This window comes from Lolium rigidum, chromosome 1 (assembly GCF_022539505.1).
Source record: "Lolium rigidum isolate FL_2022 chromosome 1, APGP_CSIRO_Lrig_0.1, whole genome shotgun sequence".
NCBI classification, from domain to species: domain Eukaryota; kingdom Viridiplantae; phylum Streptophyta; class Magnoliopsida; order Poales; family Poaceae; genus Lolium; species Lolium rigidum.
The window spans coordinates 334,972,932-334,991,015 of NC_061508.1; the positions used below are offsets into that span (position 1 = coordinate 334,972,932).

Genomic DNA, 18,084 nt, shown 5'->3' on the forward strand with positions numbered 1-18,084 from the left:
TGTAAATTTTCGACTACTAGACTTTCTTGCTAAGGTTCTATCTTCTCATGCCTTGAAAAATTCTTTCCTCGTGATTGTCTTCACTGTCTCTTGCAACTCAAGGTAAGTACTGCAATTGCTGCAATTAAAATCTGTGAGGATATGACAGGTTTTCCATACGACACACCGTAGTTGAGACAAAAAGATATTTTGAGCTTCTTCAATACATAATTGGTTTCCAGGTTATATTATTGACCTTCCATATTCTTCTTTGTTCCAATCATATTATGCTGGATCCTGTGTTAATTGTTTTGAATGGTTTAATATGGTATCCTGCATGCTAAGTCGCCCGGAGACACTTGGTGAATCACTCTGTTCTCTATAGTTTGATTTTATGCATTTGCTGTTACATTTAAGATGATAGATTCAGTTAAGGAACATTTCGAGATGCAACCAGCATCTCAATATTTGATGCTACTTATCAAATTTGCTCAGCATGTTTTATTATTACTTCTTACACCCACTTCTTTGCCATTTAATATGCAAGAATAATATGGCGACTTTTTTAGTTAAATGTGCATTAGGATTGGTATATCTAAGCTATCATTTGTTCTCTCTTGTGTTATGTCTGCGTAGATTCTGTAGGTTGAAACTTGCAAATGGGCAGATTTATTCGTTCCTCGGCCATGTGCTAGGCGGCAGCTAGCTAGCATTTACATGCCCACGGCACCTACATCCCCAGTTCTGTGTTAAAAGAAGAGTATCCATGTATGTGCAGTGCAGTGCACTGTGTAATTATTGATTATGAATTATGTAATGACTAATTTCCAATAGCAGGTTTGTTGATGATGTGTGTGCTGTTGTAGAATAACACCAAAAATTTGGGAATTAACACCAAAAATCTAAAGCATCGATTAGTCATGTTATCTTCAAATATCGTATCTACCGTCTAGTTCTTCGTGCCAATGTTTTATATCTAGAACTGCTGCTATATGTCCATGTCAAACTATTTGTTAATTTTGTGCACTGAGACACTGGCAAATTCATACACCTTTCCTCTTTCCTTGTTGTGTGCAGGTTGTTGAACTGAGTGAGAGTGAGAGGCACCTGCTGCTGGTCTGGTAAAGTACAAGCAAGAACATCATCAACAGGATTGCAACAAGGCAGGCTGCCTGTCATGGACAATATAACGACCATTCAGTGGCCTCAAGGTGGCCTCGACTTTGACCATCTTGACACCCTACTAGGTGACCGTGGTGCATGTGATGCCCTGCCTTAGCTACATACTCTTCAGGTTAGTTCTTGGTCCATTGTGATGTCCAATCACTTCCGTCCTTGCAATGCTGCATGGTCTTTGTGCAATGTGGTTCGGCTCAGATTGCTTGTCGATCCTTTGGTTAGGTACTAGTGAGCTGTAGTTTGACTGGTGTCCTGGGTCGCGTTATCTGGCCTGGAGCATCTATGTACTTAAGGAAGTACTACTCCAGGGTTCCATTTGCAGCGAGGAAGCACTGATTTCAAGAAGAAGAAAAAAACGTGAGAAGCCCCCAAAGCTAGCTAGAGAAACTAGCTGTGAAGAGCTGGAGGAAGTACTCTCCACACCCTGATATTTACTTTTACCACTACTAGACGTATTTGGTATATATACGGGGTAGTGTTTTGCTGAATGATTTGAGATAAACCAAGTGTGTTCCCATAACTGAATTAGCTTACACACCATCTCGGATTTTTTGTATTGTTTCATTATGTTATGCTCCTCAAGACCCACTCCAACTTGTTTGATACTCAATTGCATGTTTATCTAGGCATATATCATTGAGAAGTTTTGCACTTACCTAACTACCCAGATCAAACTACCGTCCTAGGCTGGAGTAAGTATCTAAGTCCTGCTACATGTTTACTTTGCAATTACTTTGTCCTGGGAGTAACAACCTATTTGTGGCTCATCAGCACTAGTACCTAGCTAGTGCTTTGCAAGCATGCGTGAACCTGCACTCCAAATTTAAATTTTTTCATTGATGCCACCATGAGTAGTTCTGTTGCTTTACGGTTCTCTTGTGTGTTCTCTTTGTTGTTAACATGAAGTACTTTATTAGGAAAAAAATCAGCAGCTATTTCCTTGCATGCTTAATTTGTTCATGCATTTTCCTGTAGAGATCAGCCAGAAGATGCACCAGGCTTTTTATCCAACATGTACCTGGATCTAACCAGGAGCCTGGTCTTACTCACATGGCGCAACAAGAGATCGCTTCTCTACACCCGCATCCCCATTGCGGCCAGCCGGCAGCTGCTTGCGGTGAATGTCCATGCATGATGGCATGCAATGCAGCGAGGGAGATGAGGGCGATGATGGGTGCACAAGAGGAGCTGGGACAGGCAATGCCTACAGTGGTTGTGGTGGAGTGCATCCTGTTTGTGTTTTGTTGTGACCTTTTGTGGCATTCGAATCTTCATCCCACTTTGTCAAGTCTAAGACATTGTAATTGGAGAGCACACATATGCTGCTATTTGTTCTTCTTTTTTGCTTTTTCGTGTACTGCCACATATGCTGATATTGTAGTTGGAGAGCACACATATGCTCCTTGGCTCCACTATTTTGAATGAATCTATGTCTGAAGTTCGATACAAGCTTTTCAATAGTGGTGCAAGGGACGCAAGATGAACATGTATGTAGCTACTTCAGATTATTATTAATGGAGGTACTGAATCTCTGGGTTTAAAGAAATTATAGATTGTACTTCGTCCAGGATGTACTAGGGAATTGAATGGAGATATCACGTGCTGTTAAATTGAGTACACAGTAGCAGCAAGTACGCATGCGTGTGCTGATTGTTCTATATGCTCATTTTAAAGACGCCGTGACCGGAGATGCCTTCCTAGCGTAACTATGGAATAGTGGTGCAGGAGATGCAAGATGGGCATATATGTGGTTTTTTCAGATTGTTAATGGACCTACTAAATTTGAGGATCTGAATATGTAGTTCTTTGTCCGTACTAGTAATTAATGGAGATACACAATCAACTGATTATCATGGCTGAGGCGTGCAGGTGGCAACATCCACTACACCACGTACGGTAGCAGCAAATACTCCTATGCTCAAGCTAAAGACGCCGTGACGAGAGATGCTCTGTGAATCGTGGTACGATCTCATATATTACTTGATAAACACATGCTATTGCGTCATGCAGTTAAGCAACCAATTTTCACTAACTATGGAATCACGAACTGAATTTCTTCTGATTGATTATTAAATGGAAAGGATCGCCCATACTTCTCTCGCATGCAAAGGCTTGTTCCTGGTATCATCGCTCGCTATTAATTTCTTCGGCCGCTCACATTCCGTTTAACAAAGCCAGCCGCGTACCATTGTTTTAAGAACCAAACTGTCATCGGATTTGGTATGAATACAGAAAATCTGTTTGCTGTGGATTTCCCATGAATTACGGGAATGGAGCCAATCTGTTTGCACCAGTGGCATGATTTAATGCAAAATTAATTTCGGGCATGCTAACCGCTGCGTTGGCCCATGTTTTACTAGGCGACGCATGCATTATCCATCGAGAAGCTTACCTATGCCTGAGCGCCCCACAACATTCTAGGGGCATGTAGAGCAGGAGAAATGATCTTTTGCTTGCAGTGCCCACACATGTTTAAGGTTTCTGATTGCATCTCCTGCTTTTAATCGGACGGCTAGGGAAAGGACAATCCACGTGAGATCATCTATGACCAATTGGCAAGTCCCAGATCTCTAGCATTGCCACAGATCCACCTCTCTCCGTTCTCCAACCCTCTCTTCCCTCACCCCTTGCTCTCCTATAAGTACAAGCTGATCATCATACACCGCGTGTGGATTGCGCGTGTGACTATGACTTAGACTTTGACTTTTACTTGTCGAGGAGAGGAGAGGCAGAGGGAGAGGGAGAGGGAGAGCTCCATCATGAACCCATGGTGTGAGTTTGGAGTGGCGCGGAAAGTGGGCGTTCGCCGAGTCGCTGGCCAACTTGGGGGCAAGCATGGTTAGAGAATGTTCATTCTCTGAGCGAGCAGGTAGGTGATCCCATGGCTTCCTGTACTTTTCTGCATGAATCAATCTATGTATTAGGGGAGTGGTGTGTCGTTGGTGGCTTTAATCCAAGTCTGCAATGGTTTGTTTTCTCCATGTAGCTTAGGCATTAGGCATGTACGTACGTACCGTCAATTTTGGAAAACTCATCCTACTGTTTTTCACCCAAGGACACCAACCACGGCAGGCTTCTTTTCATCAGAGAATACAAGGCTACAGTGACAAGCCGCGCGCGGTACGCTTCTCGCTGTGGGAACCGGAGCCTGGCATCTTCTCCACTTCGGTAGCCTGTACCAGCGTCGCCGCCGCAGTGCTCCGCCGCGGCCGCTTCAACTACGCCGGCCTAGCTATGCTCTGCCATCCCTCCGGTGACCTTGCTAGGCGTCATCTTCATTTTCAAATCCCAGCGTTTCTCTTCAAATCGATGATGTTGATGTCAACACGCAAGGTGCATCTTTATCTTCGTGATGTCAACACGCAAGGTTCGAATCAATGATGGTGATGTCAACACGCAAGGTGCAAGGCCCATGCTGCCCTGCAACGTCGTCTCCATCGTCCGCTTCACCGCTGTCCAAGAGCCATACACCCGCATCGAGCTCGTCCCGGTCAACCACACCGACCAGCCAGCCACCGACACGCGCCCCGACCCGCATCTCCCGATATACTTGCTTCTGATTTTGCTGGAGCCCCGAGTCTTTCTCAAGTTTCTCCTTTTTCTTTGGCTGTTTCTTCGCCTTAGTTGATCTTTCATTTATCTCCTCCAGAATACGCCGGGTGGTATTGCTAAGCACTGCGACCCGATGTTTGCCAAAACATCGTCTTCGTCGTTGCTGAGTCTGCTAATATGATTCACTTCACACCCATCAAAGAGTTTCTCGAGTTCATTGTATACCTCCTTGTATGCTATCATGCTGTCATTGCCCGCGAGACTCAGCGTCCGGAACTGCGGCGAGAGGCGCGTGATGGAGTTTGGCAGGGCGCCGGACAGATAATGATATTCCGCCTCATTTCTTATTTAATAGTATGTGGAATACATCAGTAACGGATAATGATATGCCTTGCTCTTATCCTTCATACGCCATTTAGAAAAAAATGATCATTATTAGTTTCCCTGATTAGAGTTTCAGCGAGCCACAAAACAAAACCCCACTTTGTTATCTCTGGACCGCGCTAACAAGTGCAAGGCTCCGGGGAACATCCAAGGCAAGCAAATCAGGAAGCATCAACAAGCAGTTATCGCCAACCAGTGACTTTGCTTATGTTGTTGTCTTTTCATTAAGCAATCCATGCTCACAAGCTACAATTTATAAAATGACACAAGTAGCGCGTCTCTTGGTTTCAAAGTCAAGTGTTACAACAATATATACAATGTTAGAACATCTTCCTTGCAATATGACAGCGACTTCCAAACACTATGCAATTCAGTGGGAATCTACTGTAAAAGAAGATGGAATGACTAAGAAACTGGTAGGCCATGTTCTATAATTTTACTATTGAATGGCAAGCTTTTGCGTCTTTCTTAAGATTTACGGCTCATACTTGGAAGGACGTAAGTTATGTACGTACTTGACAAGTATAATTTCCAATCAAGTACAGAAAAGCGTCAAACTCTTGGGGAAAGCAAGGATACGCTTGATGTGAAAACTCAGTGCTTTGAGACAAGTAGACAGTACATTGCAGATAAATTATGAATGGCAACAACTCACAAACACAATAGTGCTCTAGGAAAATTCTCTAGATGTCAAGAACGCGTTTCTTCATGGTGTTCTGGAAGAGGAAGTGTATATGAGACAACCTCCTGGTTTTAAAGCTCCACATGCGCCACATTATGTCTGTAGGCTTGACAAAGCCTTGTATGGTCTGAAACAGGCTCCAAGAGCATGGTATTCCAGGTTGAGTTCTAAGTTATGTGCACTTGGTATTCCAGGTGGGAGGTTGAATCTCTCCATCCCCAACCGCCTGTTGCCAAGAGGACCAAGAAAGCTACTGACCCAGGGCCCTCGCGTGACGATGAGTCGAAAGAACCTGTGACGGCGCTGAGGTTGGGAATACATTGACACAACATGCTAGTGAGTCCTCTTCACTATTTACACTTGTTCTTGTTCATGTCCATGTACAGACTGTGTTTTCAATGAAGCTCCAATCTATTTAAAGACGAAAACGAAGCTACTATGTTAAATAATGTGCAGAATATACTAGATGGAGTAGAGTATAGGATGTTTTCACTAATCACCTACTCAGATGAGAGTGGAATACCGTTGGCACTAAATATAAATGGATGGCAAGGAGCCTAGCATTCCTGTCCGGCTGTCCCCTGTCTATTGTAAACAGCATGGTTATTCTGATGCACCTCAATACTTGTCCCAGGCTACCAGTTTGCATGGAAACTGGATGTCCATGCAACCTGCTTCGTTATCTAGAAATATCTTGTTGTACGGACTAGATAGAATGCATATTAACCTCCTTCATTAGCTAGACATATTTTTTCGTACAGACTAGATAGAATGCCTATGTTATCATCACCTGTTTACTCATTTATCTTTGCACTTACGTGCACTCTGCAGATGGTTGACTCTCTTCGTTCAGGCACTTGGTTCTGGTTTTTTGGCTGTACTCAGAGGATTGCGACATGATTGAGAGTTTGGGTGATTCAGCCCCATTGCCTAGTTTACTTTAGTTCTAATCTGGTGAACCACTGGTCTCAACTCTTTGGCCAAGTTTTTCTTGTCAGCATAACCTGTTAATGAGATGGATGTCAGTGCTGCTTCTGGACACCTACTGCTGCAATGGTTTTTGATAATCCTTTTGATTTCGTCGCACTTTATAATTGGTGTGTGACAACCTTAATTTGCATGCTGTTCTGGCTTGAGACCGCTTACAAAAGATACCTAGAGAATAATAATAGCTATTAGTATGTCTTACTATTTATTTCTGTCAAAACTCTTTCCCAAAACAAAACAGAGGAAGGCTGTCACATTTTTTTTCTAGGAGGCGTGCTATCATTCTGAATTAATACCAGGTTTCACCTCAGCATATATAGAACTAGTGGATTTGAAAATTACATTCAATTGCTACACAGTTTCTTTTTTGCATATGCAAGTATTTTAAAATGCCCATCATCTAGTTTTTTTACTGAATGTCAACAAACTTACTGAATGCACAAGTACAAAGAAAATAAACGGGTGTGCGTAATCCTAAGCAATGTTAAATATCTACGTCTCATTTGTTAGAATACAGAGTAATCTCTTTATTACTCTCATCTAATAACATAAACTAATATGTTTTGAACACTAAATTTATTTGAGGTTTCATTATTCTCTTAGATATCTATGTGGCAGCCTCTCACTCGCTTTAAACACTGCTCTCACACCGTCTTGCTGATGGGGAAGAAAAATGGCAGGACGTTAAATATCTATGTCTCAAGTAAGCTGATGCTACTAGTTGTTATGTCAACTAATTAGCTAGTAAAAAATGACATGGTGTTTGTTACTGTATTGTGTGTATCTGTTTTACTCTCTCTTGATAACTTGACACATGATATTTTTTGTTAAGTATACGATCTGGTGTTTGTTTGTTCTGTACTTGTCTCCATCACCATTTTTTCTCTATTATGTTCAGAGTTCAGAGGATTTAGTGACTTTTGTCAGTGCATGTCGCTTTGCAATTCATGTTCCTACGTAAGCTTTCCTCAGGCTGTTACATATCTCTACTATTTTGCCTGTAACTAGATCTGCTTGCTTGCTTGGTCTTATTATTGAACAGGGTTAGGTAGCATACTAGCATGGCCTGGTAATTGGTTTTTGTATATTTGTGTCATATCACAAAATTGGTAATTAGTTATGATGCACTCTTCTTGGCCTGTAGATACCACCTAAAATTATGCATATGATCTGTGCATAGGGCTTCCCTGATCTTCGATTGATAAATTGGAATCCACAGTGGCGACATCTCATCATGTTATGCATCATTTTACAAACAAGTTTATGATTGGTTTCATAATTTTCGATAGCATGAGACTGTTGCTGTTCTTTTAGTTCTAGCAGCCCTGATGGATTGGCTGTGTCAGATACTAAGATTATGTTCTTTGTATAGTGCTTCTATGATTTTCGGTTGATAAATTAGAATCCACTAGGCCAACTTCTCATGCGCACGCCACTTGTCAATAATTTTTCAAACTTGGGTTGCCAAACTTGGTGTGATTTATATAATGCAAAGCATTGCATGAATAGAAAAGAGCAGCTATTTCTTGGCTTGTCAATCATGTAACGGTGTCGCTCATTAGATGGCAGCGTGTTTGAGTACGGACATTGAAGTGGGAATATTCGTTTTGTGTTTATTGCCTTGATTTTGTGAACTCCACTAGTATCTTTTTTTTTTTGGATTGAAGGTAATTAACTTATCTGCATATTTTAAAAAGGAAAGGTTATGGTTTCTTCACACCAAGGGCTCACAAAATGCATTTCGAGGAGCATCATATTCTATAGCTGTTCTGGTCATTTTCAAAAATGTCTGTTGCACACGTTGGCCACAAATCATTTGCATATTTGACATGATAAGCTTTGCATCCAGAATTTCAAATATCTTCGCTAACTGCTTATGCTGGTGGAGGAATAGTGATAACCTCCAGTGCTATCACTTTCAGTTTGATTACAACCTGCATTATGCCTAGAAAATCATGGCTTCTAGTTTCTGCAAATTGTGATTTGTAACCAGCAATGCCATTTTGAGTTTTGACCTCTATGTTACCAATAGTTCCTGTACGACGTCATGCGACCTTGTATCCTGTGTAATTCTAGTTCAATGTTCCCTTTTTTTTCCTGTCAATGAAGGCAATTCATTGTGTCAGGAATTCTTTGTTACTTGTGCCTGTGTCCAGGCGAAGTGGTTTTGGCTTGTCCGTCGATGCAGTAGCTGCAGTTCTATGATGAGATGCTTGATCGATGTTGTATCTGCATATGTACACTGGTGACTAGTCTTTCATTCCCAACACCATTGTCATATTCTGTACAAGTGTCATATTCGATTTCGACATCCTCTATGAATTTAAGGTTTGTTCCATACTTTGCTCTTTTTGATTTATGCTTCCAACACAGAAGGTTTTGCACCGCAAGCACGAAGACAGGCGTCTCTGATGAGGTGCATCTCGGCGGCGGCCTCCTTCATGCTCATCCGCTCGTACGGCGCTCGCCGGCAGCAGTTGAGCCCGACCCTGACGGCGGAGACCAGGCAGTCCCGCGCCGTGACACGCACCTCGCTGTCCTCGGACAACGACGACACAGTCGACACGGTCGAGATTGAAATTGCAACGTCGTCAGGCTCCTCGATCGGCAGCAGCGCCGGGTCAAGGACCTGCTCGATTCTCTCCGGGAACGCCGCCGTGACGAACTCCGGCAGCGTCCGGCCTTCTCCGAGCCCGTCGTCCGTCGGCGCCTTGCCAACGAGGATCTCGAGGAGCGTGATGCCGAAACTGTACGCGTCACCGGCCAGCTTTTCATGGATGGACACACGGACTAAGTAGAGACCGATGGAGCTAGCTCCACTGGCCAGGTGTGCGGCCACTATGGTTGACCAAAACTTTCGGGTTGGAGCCTTTGGGCGGGAGCGCTATCGAGGATGATCTTCTCCGGCGTGCGTGCGAGCGAGGCGACGTCCTCGCGGACGGGCCAGTGCTCCCTGGGCCAGTGCGCGCGCGGCGTTCCCCCCGTGTCTTGAAACTGGGTCGATCGACCGGCACGCTCCATTCGGACGTTCGTGGCGTTTCGGTCCCGCCTTTCCTTGCGAATCGCGCGCTTCTTTCGTTCGCTGGCTGATTACTTAAAGGAAAATGATTGCTTTCCCCCGGGGGATCCACGCTCCACAGCCTCCTGGTCGCGCGTCGTTGATTTTTTACATCGTACGCCCACCATCCCACGTCGCTGCCAGCCTAGCACAAGGAAGCAATCAAACCGGGACCACCCACGTTCTCCTTCATCCCCATCTCTTCCACATTTTTTCTTCAACCAGATCCTGGTCCCGTGTTCCAGCCATGCGCCGCCGCCGCCGCCTCCTAACCACTCGCCGGCAACGCCTCCCGATCGAGCCACGCGACGCCGCCTCCCAGCTGCTCTCCGGCGCCACCTTCCGAGCGCGTGCCGCCTCCCGAGCCACGCGCCGCCGCCTCCCAGCCGCTCGCTGGCGCAGCCTCCTGAGCTGCGCGCCGCCGTATCCCAGCCGCGCGATGCGTGCGCCATGGAGCTACTGCGTGAGGCCGCCTACCAGAAATCCCCGCTCTAGCTCCACTTCGCCGGCCGCCGGCCGACCTCCACCACTTCGCCCTGTTCCCCGGGGGTCGTCGTCGACCTCCACCGGTCAAGCTTCGCTTGGACCGCGGACATCCTCGACGCGTGCCCGCAACCGCTCACCACTAGCCAGATCTGGTTTCTTCGCGTCTTCCCGCCTACGCCCTCCGCCATGCCTCACCTCTGCAGCGGCGCGACCCCGTCTGGGCGAAGAAGATGACCCAAGGCAGTGCTGCAACCCGAGTAAACCCGTGCTACAGTACCTCCATACGCTTACCCAGTGCGTCTCCAGGAGGTTGCTGCCTTAGACCTCCGATGTTGCTACCGGCGGAGTCCAGTTTTGCTAACTTAGACCTTCGGCGTTGCTATCGGCGGATGACAGATTTTTGCTACTAACATATGAATAAATATTTTGCTACCACAATTTTACTTTTTTGCTGCAATTGTAAAATATGTTTGCTACTTGGGTCTCCGGCGAGGTCTCCGGGGAGTTCCCCGTCGATGTCTTGACGATATCTATTTTTGCTTCAATAGCATAATTTTTTGCTACGTGGTCTCCGGCGAGGTCTCCGGCGAGCCCAGCCTTTTTATTTTCTTTTCTGAACGAACCGTTTTTTGCTTCAGTCATTTGCTGCCGGGGGTGAATTTTTGCTGCCGGAAGTGTTTTTTTGCTACATACAAATCTAACCGTCAAAATGGTTGATCCGACGGCTGGGGACCCGGGGGCTGGGGAATCAGATCCCCCGGGGGACGCCCAGCAGTTTCCTTACTTAAATAGTACATCCCTTCGCATTCGCTTTTAATCGGGAAACTCACGTCCGCATCTCTTCCTTTTATTTTTTCTCCTCAAAACAATGTTCAGTAACACTCATAAATCATGCGGTGGTCTTCGGAGCTTCATGCATGTAGTACTAGTAGTAAAACCATGATGGCTGCAAGTGGAAGCTTGGGCTTGGTCAGCACATCAGATCCTACATATAATACCAATATACATGGCAACTTCAAGAATAAACAAGAACGAGAGCCAGCGACTCATCTACAAAACACAAGCTTTACCATCTCACACTTCACCTTCCCTGGACAAGTAGTAGATGGGAAAGATCAAGATCAGCATAATACACCAAACAAAACCATCTTTTAATTTGCCCAAACAACTAGTGACAGCAAAACAATGACTTCAACTCAAGAAATCATAGTGAGTACCACAAAGATGAACAAGATACAACATGCACACATGAATATACACCTTTCAATACCATACACACAAGATTTAGTAAGCTGTACAGCAAGTGAAAATCATCAGGTCATCATGTACCAGCAGTAAGTAACATCTGGCGGGTGTAACTGAAACTAACCTGGATGGCAACAGATTTTACAAGAAAACGCTCTTGTTTCTTTCACACGTCACAGCAAACTGTACACAACAAACCACTCATCAGTACTAGGCCTAGTTTCCCCATCAACTATATACTTGCAACAGCAGCTCAACATATATATTCATCTGGTGAAGTGCAACTCATGAGAAGAAATTAACCAACCAACTATTCCTAACCAAGGACCTCAAGGTGAATCACAAGTTAATAATACTCAGAATACACCAGGACAAACAACTTAATTCCAAAAGCGTTTTCTCTTACAGCAATCCACGAAATTTCAGCTATGGCACCCAGAAAATTTCGAAATTCAGATCAGCAACTACCCAAACTGATGAATCAAATAATCTGCTTGAAACCAAGCCTACTTGTTATGTTGCAGTTTCAATCATGAAAAAACTTTTTCATTTTGTACTGCGAGTGTACTGCTGGCATTGAGCAAAAAACAGTTCTACCTCCATTCGCAATGTCACGTAGCAAACTGATCATCATCAACATACCATCTGAGCAGGCACTACATGTGCCATACATACTCAATCTGAAGTCAGTCTTGAAATTACTAGAAGCGCTAATAATTTGCTGTTTCACGTCAGACCAAAACTCCATTACTGTGCATCAGAACCAAGTTCGTTTAAAGCTCTATCTATTTCTGAAGCCAAAGCTGCAAATAGCTAGAGATGAACATGACTAGAACCCTCGGTAAAATATGTCCAAACAAGAGGAAACGGGAGAGCAGCATCATACCTTGATGACGATTGTGCTGGACTGTCGGGCGTACTGCTCCGAGAATTCTCGGCCGATTTGTCCATCCAACTCCTCTTCTAGCTGCTCAAGAAACCTTTGTTTTTCAGATTGGGGAGAAGAGGATTGGGGGCTGGGGTTTGGGCACATCATACCTTCAGCCGCTAGAGACGGGTGCAGGGCAAGGCGGACTGCGCCGTCGAGTCCTAGTGACCAGAGACGCCACACCGGCGTGCAACAACCTCCGTCGGCCATACGCGCGATGCAGGGAGCGAGTTCGACGGAGCGTCGCGCACCGTCCTCCTAGCGCGGAATGACTGGCCAGAGGATGTATGGGCATACACCCCGTTAACGGGTGACATTGAGAAGCTCATCGACTTGAACAAGGTGGTTCACCGGAGGAATCGGCTATTAGAGGTTGCGGTGTACGAGGAAAATATTGCTAGTCCTGGAAGACAACTACCAAGGGACATTGTCTTGACCTCCTCCCTCTCTACACAAGCCTTATCCTTGGTGCTACGGCTCTTGCCGGAATGCACCCTCAGAAGGCTTATGTGCGTCTGTCGGAGCTGGTGCACCATAATAGCAATTCATCTATGGTACGTTGGGCAGGGAGACTTAGAATGATGCAAAAAAATGGTAGTGGGGCATTTATCCAAATGATAATGTTAATCAATAAATATTTATTCAACGTAACCAAATTGTGACGTTGCCATTTTGTTATTTGTCAAGTTGCTGAAATAATAATTATTTCTATGTCACTATTGAGAAATTGTTCATCAAACTTCAGCTTTCTGCAAGCGCAAAACAAGTGAAACAAACTTGGACTATTAATTGTTCTTCCGATTATGTCCAACTGCGACACGTCTAGGGGTTGCAATGAATACACATTGTCCATGTATCTGGCTGGTAAAAACTTTATTACCATAACATATTGTTTGGTTGGAGGTAACTAAGAGTACGGAATGGGAGTTAATGGGTTAGGAAATTAACAATTGTATGGTTTGGGTATGGAAGTTGATTAAGTAAGGGGAAGGGGAACTAAGAGAGCCCTAACCCCTTGTATCTAGGGGCACTAGCAGAAAACAGGGCTCAAAACCCCTGAAAGCTTTAGTTCCGGCCGAATTACGAACCAAGACTAATGGGTCGTATTAGTCTCAGTTCGAATAGCACGGGCCACGATAACCCTCTAGTCCCGGTTCGTTTGGAACCTTACCAAGCGGGACTAAAGGAGACCATTTAGTTCCGGTTGGTATTATCTATCAGCACTAAACAGAATACTGTTTTTGTTTTGCCCTCAATGAATGGTCATGGGTTCTTCTCAGAATTTCAGTTTGATGACATCAACGCTTCATAGAGCTGTTAGGAATTTTGGAACTATGGAAATTGTCACATGAAGATCTGTATCAGATTACATGATCTTTTAACCTCCTTGTGGACATTAATTAGATATATTATTTATGGTATTAGAAGTCAATTTTTTTGGATGAAGGTAATTAACTTATCTGCATATTTCAAAACGGAAAGGTTATAGTTTCTTCACACCAATGGCTCACAAAATAAATTTTGAGGAGCACCACATTCTATAGCTGTTCTGGTCATTTTCAAAAATGTCTTTTGCACACGTTGGCAACAAAATCATTTGCATATTTGAGACCATAAGCTTTGCATTCATAATTTCAAATATCTTCGCTAACCACTTATGCTGGTGGAGGAATAGTGGTAACCTCCGGTGCTATCACTTTCAGTTTGATTACAACCTGTATTATGCCTAGAAAATCATGGCTTCTAGTTTCTGCAAATTGTGATTTGTAACCAGCAATGCCATTTTGAGTTTTGACCTCTATGTTACCAATAGTTCTTGTACGACGTCATGCGACCTTATATCCTGTGTAATTCTAGTTCAATGTTCCCTTTTTTTTCCTGTCAATGAAGGCAATTCACTGTGTCAGCAATTCTTTGTGACTTGTGCCTGTGTCCAGACGAAGTGGTTTTGGCTTGTCCGTCGATGCAGTAGCTGCAGTTCTATGATGAGATGCTTGATCGATGTTGTATCTGCATATGTACACTGGTGACTAGTCTTTCATTCCCAACACCATTGTCATATTCTGTACAGTATAAGCCTGAAACAAGTGTCATATTCGATTTCAACCTCCTATGAATTTAAGGTTTGTTTCGTAGTTTACTCTTTTTTATTTATTTATGCTTCCAACACACAAGGTTTTGCACCGCAAGCACGAAGACAGGCGTCTCTGATGAGGTGCATCTCGGCGGCGGCCTCCTTCATGCTCATCCGCTCGTACGGCGCTCGCCGGCAGCAGTTGAGCCCGACCCTGACGGCGGAGACCAGGCAGTCCCGCGCCGTCACACGCACCTCGCTGTCCTCGGACAACGACGACACAGTCGACACGGTCGAGATTGAAATTGCAACGTCGTCAGGCTCCTCGATCGGCAGCAGCGTCGGGTCAAGGACCTGCTCGATTCTCTCCGGGAACGCCGCCGTGACGAACTCCGGCAGCGTCCGGCCTTCTCCGAGCCCGCCGTCCGTCGGCGCCTTGCCAACGAGGATCTCGAGGAGAGTGATCCCAAAGCTGTACGCGTCGCCGGGGCGGACACGTTCCCTGTCGTGCCATACTCTGCACATCACAACACAGGAGTTTCAGACACGATCGACTAGCCATGGTGACATGCCATTGTTAACAACGAAGAAAATAAGCAGTTAACAGTTACCTGGTGCGACGTAGCCGATGGTGCCCCTGATGCCGATGGTGCTCTCCGTGTTTCCGGCAGCGGCGTCGAGGAGCAGCAGCTTCGCGAGGCCGAAGTCGCCGATGCGGGCCGTCATGTCGTCGTCGAGGAGGACGTTGGCCGGCTTCAGGTCGCAGTGCACGATCGGTGGCTCGCAGCTGTCGTGGAGGTAGCTCAGCCCGTCCGCGATGTCCACGGCGATGCCGAGCCTCTGCACCAAGCTCAGCCCGCCATGTTTGCGCAGGTCCGCAGGACCCGGGTGCAGCCACCGGTCGAGGCTTGAGTTGGGCATGAAGTCGAACACAAGGGCCCTGAACTCGCCGCCGGCCGCGTCGACGCTCGAGCAGCAGGTGACGATGCTGATCAGGTTCCGGTGCCGCGCGCTCCGCAGCGTCTCGCACTCCGACAGGAACGTCTTGGACGCGCCCACCTGCCGGAGGTCGAACACCTTCACCGCCAGGGCCACGGCCTCGTGTGCCGCCGCCGGCTTCTTTTTCGCCTTGTTGAGGAAGAGCGTGCCACGGTACACGGAGCCGAACTTCCCGGCGCCATCGAGGTTGGCCTCCGCGAAGCCGTCGGTGGCTTTGGCCAGCTCGGCGTAGGAGACCCTCGGGTAGAAGTTGCCGTCGACCACGCTGCGGATGCATGCCGCTGTGGTTTCTGTACCGGACTTTGTCTTGCGCCGCCGCCAGAGGAGGGTTAATAGTATGGCCAGGCACAGAGCGGCACCGATGATGGGCAGCGCGATCTTGAGTAACAGTTTGGTGCCGCGGTTGGAACCGGAATCCGCTGGTGACCGGCACGGCGGAAGCCTGAGCTACGGAGCGCCGCCGCAGAGTGCGCTGTTGCCGGCCATGTTGAACCCTGTTTTGTTCGCGAACACGCCGTGCAGCGGTACCTGGCCGTCGAGGTTGTTGTCGGACACATCGAGCTCGATCAGGGAGGTCATGTTCTCCAAGCCCGCCGGTACGCCGCCGGACAGGTCGTTCCGCGAGAGGTCCAGCTCCTGCAGCCCCGACATCTGGCCGAGCTCCGGCGGGATGGTACCGGTCAACCTGTTGCTCGACAGGTTGAGACTCCTGAGCCCCTTCAACCTGCTAAAAGACGGTGGAATACTTCCGGTGAAGAGGTTGCCGTCCAACTCCGAGGAACTCCAAGCTCTGGCAGCTCCCGAGCTCTGCCGGTACGTCGCCAACGAAGCGGTTCCCGGACACATCACAACACAACACAACACAAGAGTTTCAGACACGATCGTCGACAGGTGATCATGGATGGACACACGGACTAAGTAGAGACCGATGGAGCTAGCTCCACTGGCCAGGTGTGCGGCCACTATGGTTGACCAAAACTTTCGGGTTGGAGCCTTTGGGCGGGAGCGCTATCGAGGATGATCTTCTCCGGCGTGCGTGCGAAGCGAGGCGACGCCTCGCGGACGGGCCAGTGCTCCCTGGGCCAGTGCGCGCGCGGCGTTCCCCCCGTGTCTTGAAACTGGGTCGATCGACCGGCACGCTCCATTCGGACGTTCGTGGCGTTTCGGTCCCGCCTTTCCTTGCGAATCGCGCGCTTCTTTCGTTCGCTGGCTGATTACTTAAATCCATCCCTTCGCATTCGCTTTTAATCGGGAAAGTCACGTCCGCATCTCTTCCTTTTATTTTTTCCTTGCCCAGACTCAGCACAGCAAGTGAAAATCATCAGGTCATCATGTACCAGCAGTAAGTAACATCTGGCGGGTGTAACTGAAACTAACCTGGATGGCAACAGATTTTACAAGAAAACGCTCTTGTTTCTTTCACACGTCACAGCAAACTGTACACAACAAACCACTCATCAGTACTAGGCCTAGTTTCCCCATCAACTATATACTTGCAACAGCAGCTCAACATATATATTCATCTGGTGAAGTGCAACTCATGAGAAGAAATTAACCAACCAACTATTCCTAACCAAGGACCTCAAGGTGAATCACAAGTTAATAATACTCAGAATACACCAGGACAAACAACTTAATTCCAAAAGCGTTTTCTCTTACAGCAATCCACGAAATTTCAGCTATGGCACCCAGAAAAATTCGAAATTCAGATCAGCAACTACCCAAACTGATGAATCAAATAATCTGCTTGAAACCAAGCCTACTTGTTATGTTGCAGTTTCAATCATGAAAAAACTTTTTCATTTTGTACTGCGAGTGTACTGCTGGCATTGAGCAAAAAACAGTTCTACCTCCATTCGCAATGTCACGTAGCAAACTGATCATCATCAACATACCATCTGAGCAGGCACTACATGTGCCATACATACTCAATCTGAAGTCAGTCTTGAAATTACTAGAAGCGCTAATAATTTGCTGTTTCACGTCAGACCAAAACTCCATTACTGTGCATCAGAACCAAGTTCGTTTAAAGCTCTATCTATTTCTGAAGCCAAAGCTGCAAATAGCTAGAGATGAACATGACTAGAACCCTCGGTAAAATATGTCCAAACAAGAGGAAACGGGAGAGCAGCATCATACCTTGATGACGATTGTGCTGGACTGTCGGGCGTACTGCTCCGAGAATTCTCGGCCGATTTGTCCATCCAACTCCTCTTCTAGCTGCTCAAGAAACCTTTGTTTTTCAGATTGGGGAGAAGAGGATTGGGGGCTGGGGTTTGGGCACATCATACCTTCAGCCGCTAGAGACGGGTGCAGGGCAAGGCGGGCTGCGCCGTCGAGTCCTAGTGACCAGAGACGCCACACCGGCGTGCAACAACCTCCGTCGGCCATACGCGCGACGCAGGGAGCGAGTTCGACGGAGCGTCGCGCACCGTCCTACCGGTGCACGCGCGCGCCGGCGAACAAGCCGCCGCGACGCCGTGGCTCCTGGACGGCGGCGCATCTCGAGTCAGCGAGGATGTGGCGGCGCA

At 46.6% G+C, this 18,084-nt stretch overlaps 1 pseudogene; it reads right to left on the bottom strand.

The window, feature by feature from the left end:
* Positions 1 to 9,119: 9,119 nt before the first annotated feature.
* LOC124663626 lies at positions 9,120 to 16,403 on the bottom strand (annotated as a pseudogene).
* Between the last annotated feature and the right edge of the window lie 1,681 nt (positions 16,404 to 18,084).